The following is a 12829-nucleotide window of genomic DNA, read 5'->3' on the forward strand; positions in this document are numbered from 1 at the left end:
AAAAAAAAGGCAGAAAATTTCGAATTTTGTTTTAAGCATACCAAAATCATACTGGGCAACCACATTTACCCAGAACTCAATAGCACTTATTTTAACTCCTGCATTGAAACAGTTGAACAGTTACTCTAAAGCCTAAACTATCATGTTTCACTGGATGTCTTCATATAATTTCATCTTTATTTAACACCCTCAGAAAGCTATAAAGTAAAATCCATAAGGAATATGAGAATTGAAATAGGAATTGAGACTAGGAATATGAAAATTATGACTAAAAAAAGCAACTTGAGGTTTTCAAATATAACAGTTCATATCATGTAATGTGTTGAGAATGTCAAGGATATTTTGTGCAGCCCCAGTATGTTTTGGATTAACGTAAAACGAGGTTATTACTGGAAGTTAAACAAAAATGCATTCGGAGTTAAATGGTCGGAATATGTGATGACGTGTAGGATAATGACTGCAAGCAGTTCATTTAAAGTGCTTGTAGAATGTGCATGCTTGTGTGGGGCAAACAGCATTAAGAATTTAGTTTTTAAAAGACGCAAGCAATGGGATGGGTTAATTTCTCCAAAATATGTCTTGTAAGCACAATTATAATCGACTATTTTTGCAACCTCACCGTCTGGATGTTCGCAATCTGAAGACTGGCCGTGCTAGTCTTATCAACTGCCCTAATTAAGATCTTATTACTTACTGTGGTGCGAAATGTTTTAAAGCTCCGTTGAATTTCCGTTTCACCCACCCCTGTATTGACTGACTGTAACCAGACAAGACAACTTATAATGAAAGGTTTATGTAGATTTTGGTAATCATAAAATACCAACAATATTAACATCGCGAAATACGTAAATTTTCTGGTCTCGGTCAGTCAGCGTGATCATGGTCAAAGAAAACATTTATTACAGGGAAATGACCAAACCTTTGTACTAACGCAGATGGGGAAGGATCACAACTTTGTAATTTTATCATGATACGTGTAAAATCTCCTAACACACTAATGGATTTATGTTTCGAAATACATATTGTTAAGAAAAAAAAAGTATGGCGAACAACCATGACTAGCTTCTTTAGGTTGTCTGTCTAGTCGCTTCATTTTTTTCCTCGGAACCCAGTACTGGTTTGATTAATATAGTTATTAGTATCAGTGCACAATAATTAAGATGTACATGTCCAGTTAGTGCCATAATTTAATGTCACGAAGGAAAATTAAAATTTTATTAGTGAATTTAAATTATGGTTTCAGTCACTACACATCTATATTCTGATTAGCTCTCACTGTCCAAAAGATGTAAATACAATAACTAAAAATCCACGCAAGTCTATGTTACGAAAAAAAAAAAAAAAGTTAATGTAATGCGTTACATTTCAGGTAGGTTAACAAATAGTAATAATTGATGATTTATTAAAAAAAATGAGCGAAAAAGCAAAGGCTTTTATGCATGAATCAAGAGCGTTTCGTTTCTGCGCATCCACCACATCGCATATTCATTCTTCAAATGAGCGCACTGCGAAAACAATATCCGCCGCTTCAGCTACAATATACGGCATATATACAGTGTGTGATATGTATGAAAAATGAAATAATTTCTGGATTTTTATTGGTTCAATTTTAATAAAATTTTGAAGGGCTACATAGACCATTCTAAAAGAATCAGATAAAAAATTTCGTGAAAATCGATCCACTGATATTTTAGTAATTACATGCGGACCGACGGACAGAAAAATGCTAACTGTCAAATTGGCACGATTTTCATGAAATTTGAGACGGCTAAATACAAAAATTCAAATATAAAAGATATTAAATATAAAAATTCATTTCATCAAATTCCATCCACTGAGAATAGTTATTACATGCGGACCGACGGACAGAAAAATGCTAACTGTCAAATTGGCACGATTTTCATGAAATTTGAGACGGCTAAATACAAAAATTCAAATATAAAAGAGTTAAATATAAAAATTCATTTCATCAAATTCCATCCACTGAGAATAGTTATTACATGCGGACGGACGGACGGACGCGCAAAAAAAATAATAATTGCGGGATTTCTATTGGTCCAATTTCGACGAAATTTGGGATGGCTAAACAAATTTTCCTAAAAAAGCGAAACAAAATTTTACGAAAATCCATCTATTAGGATTCAGTTATGATAATGCCGACGGACGGACAAACGGACATGGCAAAAACAATAGGTGCTTTAGGCATTTATGCTAACGTGCTTGAAAATGAAGGTATTAGATGCGAGTTTTTTTGGGAAACGTGGTTCATCTGCATCAGAGAAGTATATTTTAGTTTCAGAATTACGAAGGAAAACCACTTCTTGCAAATAGGCACACAGTGTAAAGTGATGACCCTGAGATATCAGATCATAAGGACCACGTCATCCACAGCACTTTAGATTTTTTTGAAACTCTTTCTTTGAAGAGTTATACTCCTCCCACTTCCGTGGAAACGAGTGAATGAACAGAAATTTAGTCTGAGTGTCTTAAAGATGATCTGCTTGTTTGTATGTTATTTGCAATACTTTTAGAAGAAAAGTAATTGCATGATAGACAAATACAGTCTTCTGAAAATTTCAGAACTTTCAACATTAATAATTAGAATTAATTTATCATTAATTTTTTCGAAGCTTTTTTTTTTTTTTTAATGGAATAGTAACTACTATTTTCTACTGGTAATTGCTAGTATAATTTCACCTGCTTATTTATATTCACACTTTCGTAGCCGAATGATAAAGAGCGAAGGTACGGTATTATACATGTTTGAGCTCACCGTGGGTCGAGCCCACATGACGACTACTACATATAGTGATATTCTTTCTGTATTGCGAATTTATCTAACCTTATATGGTCGTCCCGGAGTATAAACAGAATAATTATTTATTTGTTTTCAATTTGCAATTCGATCAGCGTAAATCAGAACATACATGATTATTAATTTGAAATGTGAATAACACTAATTATATCAGATGAAGTTCACTATTATTAAGTGAATTTTATTATAAACAAAATATTACATAAGTTAACATCCTGCATAATAGAACTACTCAATAATTTGCAACGTTTCTGGATGCCACGTTAAATTTTGTCATCAATCCTTTTTTTTTTTAAATTTTATTTATATGAAAATCCCAAAAATATTATACGAAAAGTATTAGAACTAATAGTACTTAGTGCCCGGCATGGGTTAACGGTTGAGAAGACAGAAGAAAATACTTGTTGACATTATACTTGAATTTCAGCAGATTGCATTTTCGGGAAATACTGTACATATAAAGGAAGGTTGTTTCAGAGAACCGAAATTGAAGGGATAAATGGGCAAGAAGAAAAGTTAGTTCTGTAAGCTTGAAGATCGACAGTAAATGGATACTGACTGGTTGCGGCACGTGTTTGGACTGGTTTAGAAGAGCGTGGGGGATTACAGATGCTATTTCAGAAGAACAGAGCCCATGGAAGTATCTATAGAAAAGGCATACAGCAGAAACAATGTCTGAGGCAGTGCGTGGAGAGAATATTTTTAATCAATTAACCTTATCATTATAACCAGGCCATTAATTAACCTGACTACTAGCTTCTAGACTATTTGAAGACTAGAGTCTACTAGCTTCTAGACCCTATTAGAGCCTAGAAGCTTGAGAGAGGTTCTGGGGGCACCATTCCACATGTGGGAACACTATTCTAGGGTAGGGCGGATTTGAGATTTGTACAGAGTGAGCGACGTATTAAGATGTGTACAATGAGAATTTAGGCCTGATGACAGGATTCGATAATCGAATAAAAACTGCCAGCCTTATTAATGGTTGGCATTTTTTGCCAAGAAAAACATCTTTCTTATATATCTTTCTTTAGTTTTATAATAATTTGTACTTAGTTAAATCAACAACATTTCAAACAAGGAAACTTCGAGTTGCATGAGTGTGATAGTGAACGTTAAATGTACAACTGAATATTCATTTGTATGTCACAGTGAATTAATTAAGCAACACGTAGATCCTGTAGTACCTATAGTTGCCACACGTTTCTCTTAAGTAACGCAAGATAGTAGAGTATGGTATTCATATCAGTGGCCAATTTTATTAAGATATGTGTCAAGAAAAAAATATCTACTTGGTGCAATGTAGCTATCATATGAAGAATTTTATTCACAATCCAGCAGCATATGTTAAATGGCTTTAGAACATAAATATGACGAAGAGAAAAATAAACTTTTAAGAAAATGCTGTAAGAATGCGCAGAAAAAAATTAAAAATAAGGAGTTCGAAAGCAAATATGACGTGTGACTGTTAAGTATGTCTTGCAATAAAATAAATATAATGAAATATTTCGTACTTTACAAGTCATCCACTTCAAAATAATTGCCATACGTTTCTTCCAAGTTCAGAAATATTTCTGGAAGTCTTCTTCTGTAAGACTTTTTAACAGTTCGGTCGTTTTCTTCGGTAGATGTCAGAATGGACCGATTATTTCAGTTCATTCTTTAATGGAATGAAAATAGGTTCCCTTAATTACACTTCTCAGTTTAGAGAAGAGTAAAAAGTCTCAAGGGGCTAGATCTGGAGAGTAGGGCGCATGCTCATACACAGGATTTTTTTTTTTTTTTTGGCTAGAAATTGGCAAACAGAGCGCGTTTTGTGCTGGAGCATTGCCTTGGAGCATCTAACCATCCTTCAACAATTATGGGAGATTAATTAACTTGGAAGTGCTTGTACCTACAATCATAACAAAATAGTTCGCACAATACCTGACAGATGGCAAACTTTCTATGTTTATTTGGCTGATGCTGCATAAGCTTGCTTTTTTGCATCATTTGCCACTGTTAATACTAATTCAGGTCTCTTGCTTCTAATTTTTTCACGCAGCGTTGTCAGAACTTCTTGGCAGAGAAATCTGAGTTGGTGGGACGTATTCAGCTATGACAATTTCTTTAATATCGAAGAAAGCAAGAAGCATGGATTTCATTTTCGATTTTGACATTGTTCCTGTTTTTTTTTTTTTTTTTTTTTTGTGGTCTGGAAGATTGTTTTGTCTTCTATTATTGACTGTCTTTTAGTTTCTGGGACGTACCGGAATATCCAACTTTTATCGCAAGTAATTACATTACTCGTTCATCGTATTCCACATTCTCTCTTCCTTCTAAAAACCTATTAGCCATTCAAACACGCGGGGTTTTGACATAGTATCTTCCCTATAAACTTGTGTAACAACTCATCAGTTCGTGTTTTTTGTTAAAAATTCGAGATAGATTCTGTTTGATTCTTTTGGCTGTCATTTTTCCTGCAAACTGCAAAAAACATAAGGTAATGAAAATCTGTCTCACTGCAAAGCGAATCAGCGTGTTGCAACGTAACTTGGCAAACAACTAGGGAAAGGTTCAAGGTCAACTGATGTGTCTTTGTTTCACATGTGGCACTCAGTGCATAGTGGCTGCCCGTAGTCTCGTTATTTAATAGCCACACCTTGTATAACATGAACAATACGATTTTTAAACAATGCATTTTAACTGTGTTAAATTAATAACTGAAAATTTAATCATATGCAAATAATCCTTTGCTAATCCCATCGTAGTCCTTGAAGAAATCGGAAATTTTCTGTCGAGCAAAGTCTTTATTATATTACTATTTCATAACCCCATTCTTTATTTCTCGTAGAGCGTAAAAATATTCCATATTGCTCATCAAAATTTAACAAGTTACCTGGGCAGCTTCTGGATTTGTGTAATTTTTTACTTCCTTTGTTTCCTATTCATCACGACAGATCTGTCACTCTTTAACTGTCGTTACTATTTATTCTGCTGTTACTATGCAATATCTGGCCTCATTCCTCTTCTTACAGCCATGGTCAGTTAATGTTCTTTTTTGCCACTGTTGTGCAACACAATTTGAAACTTCATCTCTGATTGCATGTAAACCAATAGAGCAGTGTTTCCCAACCTTTTTTTTACCATGCCCCACCTAAGTCTTTCTAAAATTCTGATGCCCCCTATGTAACGTTGGGAAACACCGATATACATATTTTTTATATTCAAAAATTGAATTATTCCCTAAATGAAGCCTAATTACAACTTGTTCAGGACACAAAACTTAGGTTTTAGGAAGAAATCATTAGGAAATTATTAAGAAAAAAACAGTAAGTAAATTTTCAAAACATATAATGGACAACTAAAATTCAAGTACAAAATAATTTATATGAAAGATTTTTTTATAATATTTTAATTTTTAGTAATTATTATTTAATTGTTTAATAATTTCAACATTCCATGTGAAGTCACTTCTAGATGAGTGCACTAAATTTAGTGAGACCCTTGTGCTTGATGCTTGCCGCAGAGAGATTTTATATTGGGCTCCAATTTAGTCAGCTTCAGTCTCAAGTCTCCCCGTTTTGTGATATCCAGTCGATTTCTTTTCTTTAGGAACAAATCATTTATGGCACTAAATACACATTCAGCTAAATATGAAGATGGAAACGGTAACAATAGCTCTCTTGCAAAGTTGGTTGAATTTGGGTATTTAATTTCTGTTTCATCACAAAGCCATGCCATCGCTCCTTTTATATTGAATAAAGTTTTAACTGACTCATCATTTTGCATTTCTGAGAGTTCTTCTTGGTACTGCATTGATACATCAGACAAATCCACTAACATTGGTTGCATCATCCAGGTTGGAAAATCAATTTGTTTTAAATCAGAAAACCTTTCTTTTAAATCAGCGGACAGAATTTTCAGATGATCGACAATAACAAGTACAGCGGTATCAGTCACTTCACATTTTTGCAGCCAACGAAACTGTTCAAAATTTTTGTTACAAATATATTTTTGACATAATTCAATAAATGTAATGAAACCAAATATCTTCGCTTTTGCATCGACGAGAGTTTTATTTGTTCCTTGAAGTTGTTTATTTAATATATTTAGTTTTTCAAAGATATCGGCTAAATAACTCACAAATGCTTTACCATCGACCGTTAACAGATGCTTCATTTCAGGTTTGTCACTTAAAAAGTCACTAATAGTATCAAATAGTTCCATGAATCTTTTCAAGCAGTTCTCTTTCGAGAGCCACCTTACTTCAGTGTGAAGTAAAAGTCTCACATGGTCTCCATTTTGTTCTTCACAAAAAAGCTTGAAGAGACGCTCACATTTGGCATTAGCTTTAATAGCATTGACACATTTTATAACTGATTTTAGTACTTCATGAAGAACAGGCGAAATATTTTTAGCTACCAAGTTTTCCCTATGAATAACACAATGCACAAGAAGCATTTCTGGATTCTCATCTTTCATCAATTTTAAGCAGCCATTTTTCTTGCCCATCATATTAGGAGCACCATCTGAAGCGCAAGATGTTATATTTTTCATTGGTATATTATTGTCATCTAAGTAATTTTTTAGCTTATTATATATATCTTTGGAGGTAGTGGTGCTCTCTAATGATTTACAGAATAACATTTCTTCAGCAAAATTACCTTTATCAATATATCTCACATAAGTTATCAGTACGGCTTCACTGTCTCTCAAAGTTGATTCATCCATTTGCACTGAGAATTTTCTTGTTTTCAGCTTTCCAACAAGTTGTATTTCAATATCTTCACTCATTTCATCTATTCTTCTGCTAACAGTATTGTTATTGAGTGGCATAGCTTTCACGTCTTTGTCATCTTTTTCCAGAACTGTTTTAAGAAATGCTGATATTGATGGTTTGATTAAATTCTCTCCTATAGTATGATTTTTCCCAGATTTAGCAATGAGTAAAGAAATTTCATAACTAGCCTCAAGAGTACGATTGACAGTTGCAGTATGAGCAATAAACAGAGACTTTAATGTTGCTCTTTTTTCAAAATTCTTCTTTAAAGTTTGAAAGTAATCTAAATCTGAATTTACATGAGCATTATGTTTCGCCTTCAAATGCGCCTCAAGACGACCTCGCTTCATTGATTCGTTGGTCAAGCATTGTTGGCATAAAAGACAAAAAGGTGACCTTTGATCGTGGATAGCGGGTATGAAACCAAATTTTAAGTATTCCTCTGAATACTGACGAACTTTTTTTTTACTTGCACTACTCATTTTACTGCGCAACTGAAAGAAATAAATATAAGATAAATCAAACACTAAAAATAAACTATGCATTAAAGTTAATTTAATTTTATTTTAATATATCAAAATTAATTATTAGTACGCTTTTTGAATGAATAAATCACACGAATTACTGAATTCGGGCTATTAAATCTGTGGTCTCTGTGAACAAGCAGATAAGTCTAATTTGTCAAAAATGAGATAAGTGCACTATAATAAAGTATTTATTATTTACTATTATGTGACACGCAGCTATCTTCGTTATTGTAGTTTTAGCGTGAGTAATAAATATTTGTATATTCGAATATATGCGTGTTTATATGAGAGTGTGAAGTTTATTTTTCCTCTCCTGCAAATTCGAGTTTTTGGACTTATTTGCTTATTTACTGAGACCACAGAAATACATATATGACAAATACATACCATTGTATATCACGGTTCTTCATTAATAATAATTCTGTGCGTGGACAAAGTAATTTTTATTTTAATCTGAGATCGTCAAACCTATCCAAATGTACAGTCACGATGCCCAAACGAGCGTTTGTATGAAAGGAATTACCTATTTCATATAACATGCTGAGTTTGCGGTAGGCTACAGTAGACAACCACTTTGCTTGCACATTGCATATGCCATAAGCAATCGTCCAATACAGTATGTACTATTCCTTCACTAGGCATAGTAAGCAATACTCTCCGAGCAAACTGTAGTTGATATTACTCCAAACTTTCAAGTGCAGCTCTATAGAAAGTACAACATTTAACGAATGCTTATTTAAAATTGAGATACCAACAATTCTTCTTTTGTACAAGTTAAATCATAGTAGGCGGTTGTTTTAAACTCTAGACGAGCAATTTTTGAATTGCCCCCCTGAACAATCAAATTGCCCCCATGTGGGGCGTGGGACCCACGTTGGGAAACACTGCAATAGAGCATCAGCATTCAATAGCATTTTGCATTTTCCACGCACTTTCTCTTTGTCCTCTACTGTACTTCATTAGCCTCAGTTTTCAGATATCGTAAAACTTACTAATTCAGACCGTTTATAACTGACATCATTTTATGTACGTAGCTTCCATCCCAGTTGTAAATAGCACTTTTATGTTATAATTTTTAATATTGGACAATGTCTTTTCACCTATCGTCCTGCCCATTGTCAGAAACGTCAAAAAGGCCAACCCTCTTCAATCGTTTGCTTTGATACAAACATTTGTAGCTAACTGTACAGCGTAAAAACGTATGACTCCCTGATCCAGAGATTGTATTGAGGACTACGATACTGAAAGGCTAGAAAGGACATTTGATATTTCCATCGTTGCTTGATAAAATTTCAACGGAAGAATGTACAGGTGCATTATTTGCAACAACAATGACTTTATTTCATCTGCATTACATTTTTTTTTTTGTTTCTACTTCTTTTACAAAAAGGGATTGTGAAACTCCGAGAAAAAGTTTGAATTGTATCATTCAGTTCTCGTTTAGAAAAATCTTTCTGCATTATTATTTATGCAGAACTGAAAAAAATCTCCGTTTATATATTTTCCGGTTTTTCTCCGTTTATGCAGAAAGGGTGATTTAATATTCATGCATACAAAAGACGGTCCGAATTAGAAAAGTTCCAAATTGTGAAGATTTACGGTGTCTAAACGCTATTCACTCTAATTTAAACTTGTCATAAACAAATATACATCATCGGGTGAAGCTTTCGTTGTTCATTTGCTAAAATATCACTTATATACGTTAGCAACTGACCAGAGTGAGAGCTTTACTTAATGACATATATTTCTTTATGTCAGGATCAAAGTTAAAGTGACTAGGATTTAATTGGTTGGTTCATGACGTAGTGGCATAATGTGCCACATCCATGGCACAGTTCAGAAAATGAGGTTAACGAGAAGATATGCGTCCTTGGTTACATGGTACTACACATACAAAAGTACATGATTTAAATACACCTAACATACACTATAGTGAATAGTAGATCTTAGTGCATGGAGTGGAGGGTTCTTTAAGAATATCATTCATTATTCTGCCAAGGGAAGTCCATGCAACACGCAACTATTGCATATATCCCTATCCTCAGGCCTCCCTTTCATCTCCCCATCTCCGCTATCTCTTCTCAATTCATTTATCATAATTTTCTTCATTCTCCTCAACGTTTTCTTCAATCACATCCTTCATCAATCCCTCACCTCGCAACACATGTTCAATCCAATTCCTCTACCGCCTTCTGATTATATCAGCCAAACATCTCTTCTCCTCCATCCCTCTCAAAATGTCCTCCTTTCTCAATTCATCAAAAAGGAAATCGACGTGCCTCAGTTCGTCTACCTAAAGCATCTGGGACATGTTTAATCTAACTCAGGCCCAAAGCGCAGACTGGCCTACCAACCAAAGAATATTCTCACTTTGAAAAAATCCGTTGACTAACTGAACACTATACAAAGATCATTATCGTCCACGATATTGAATTCAAGACCCACCGATTTACAGAAAAGCCACACGCAGACCTGAAGAATCGCGATTCTGAGATTTGGAGTTGTTAACGTTTCCCCTCAAAAATGTGAATAGCTGAGCGCTGTTTATCATGATGCCTACCCAAACTATCGCCGTGATACTGGTCCCTTTCTTCTGATGTCAGAAGAATGGGAACGTATTCTGCGACAGCATCCTCTGATTTAAAATCATTGAGCTAGAGAAAGAACTGCCTGGCCGTCATATCCTGGCATGACTGACCTAGAACTTGCTGATGAAACACCTCTTATCTCCTGGTGTTGTTTCCATAACGTTGAAATTACAATTCTTGATAAGGTTAGGGCTCTGGTCATCTTGCGATTCTCCTACCATCATCTTACCTTCATAACCATTCGTCCATATTTAGAAGATTAATTTGAATCTTCTAAATATCTACTTTTCATTCTTCAGAAAGAGAACATATGAGATGCATTGTGTATCGCGCTAAATTAGAAATGAATGGCTCTGTTTTACAGCATACTTTTATAGCCTTCCTGACTTACATGTTCAGAAGTTTGATATCGTATTCTGCCATCATGCATGGATTTATCATGTTAAATTAAGCCAGAAGATCCACTTTCTTGTAAAATGTTATGAAATTTTGTTTAAAAGTGGTTTTAACTTAACTTTTGAACACGAAGATTATATCAGTTATATTTATCTTCATTATCATTAATATGTTTAAAAATTCCTATTATTTTGCACATGGCATGCAGTTCGTGAAAATGTGTAAATGTATATGATGAATGGGCATGTGTCCGTTTTTGTTTTATATTTTGTATTGCATCATATATTTATCGTACGTGTGGTGAATCAGTATTTACCTAACTGGAGTGTAATAATACATAATTTGCTGTGTACACTTCAGTGTTTATACATTACGAGCGTGTAGGTTTTAAGATTTGTATTTAAAATTGTAATATATAACACATATATAACGTGTTGAAATAAAACTGCATATTTTATAAAAGTAAAGAATGTCTTTCTTTACCATAGAACTAATGAGGTAAATGTGTACGTGTTTGAATTGGGAAAAGCCTTCTCCCCCACTTAACTTCGTAAAGTCCCTGTTTCACATACACCTTGTTGATAGTGCAGTCAACTAATGAAGTTAATCTACTGATTAAAAATTGAACAAAAAGGTTCAGAACCTTGGTTGAAAGTCATAATATTCAGTTAATCTACTGAATATTCCACTATCTTTTTCAATCCACCGTGGTTTGAGATTGATTTGTACATGCAGTTATTCAACGAAATAGGCCTATTACTGTATTCGTTAATCACCTTATTAAAAATAAGAAATCTGTCAATCCAATTAGTCTTGGTGCTCACTTTCTCATTTCAAGTAAAAAAAAAAAAGAAAAGAAAGAAAGAAACAATAATCGACGATAAGGCATTCTCCAAGTGAAAATTTACGAGTGCCCACCTTGCCTACCCTAAAGTATTTATGTGAAATGTGGTATCAACAAAAGAAGTATATCTGCCCATGCCATACATAAGAGTAATACCAACAATGAGGAATGAAGGAATGGATTAAGGAAAGTATAATCGATGAAATATGGGGATACCTTTCAGCCGTAGCGCTAAGCTCTATTTGAACACTAAAACTGCTGAACTCATAAAAAAACAATCAAACAAAATCAAAATGAAAATATCTAACTGTCGTACCTTCCAGACGGACGGCACCGGCAGAGCTGAATCTCGTAGCTGGGCTAGGATGGGTCCTAGGCGCGTGCCTTTACCAAGCGCAACTCGTGTCCATATGCTAATTTCACCAGGTAGAATTCCTGGCCTCAGTTCCAGTTCTTTCGGCAACGGACTACCGAAGTCTGTCAAGGAGAAATTTAACCCAGGAAGCATTGACATCCGAGACATAAGCGACAGGTCAATCCCTACCTGTTCAGCGGTCATGTCGTCCTCCAACAAGAAGTTGATTCCGCAGTCCTGTTCTGGGTCAGAGGCCAGAAGGGAACTGTCCAAACTTAAACCGGCATCCTCTTCACCCTCACCTGAAACAAAGGGTTGGAGCATTTATTGTAGTTCTCACTTTAGCTTTCAGCTGTGCTCACATAAAAACAAACACATGTACACTACACAAAAAATAATAAATATGCACTGGTAGGATTAATAGGATTAATGTTCCACAAATAGGATTAATGTTCCACACATCGACTAGATGATTTCATCATTTGCATCCAAAAGTTGTTAACTTACGCTTTTTCAATGGCGTTGAAGAGTATAAAGGGTGT

At 34.5% G+C, this 12829-nt stretch overlaps 1 protein-coding gene across 1 annotated transcript in view; it reads right to left on the bottom strand.

Annotated features, from left to right (window-relative positions):
- The window catches only part of LOC150079260 (uncharacterized), a 316981-nt gene extending 304556 nt beyond the window's left edge, over positions 1–12425 (bottom strand). Inside the window, exon 1 of the mRNA XM_090383765.1 lies at positions 12249–12425. The gene's annotated coding sequence lies outside the window, so the exon portion shown is untranslated. The remainder of the gene's footprint in view (positions 1–12248) is intronic.
- Between the last annotated feature and the right edge of the window lie 404 nt (positions 12426–12829).

The sequence above is a fragment of the Mastigoproctus giganteus genome, chromosome 10 (assembly GCF_048544385.1).
Source record: "Mastigoproctus giganteus isolate SK-2022 chromosome 10, ASM4854438v1, whole genome shotgun sequence".
NCBI lineage: Eukaryota > Metazoa > Arthropoda > Arachnida > Uropygi > Thelyphonidae > Mastigoproctus > Mastigoproctus giganteus.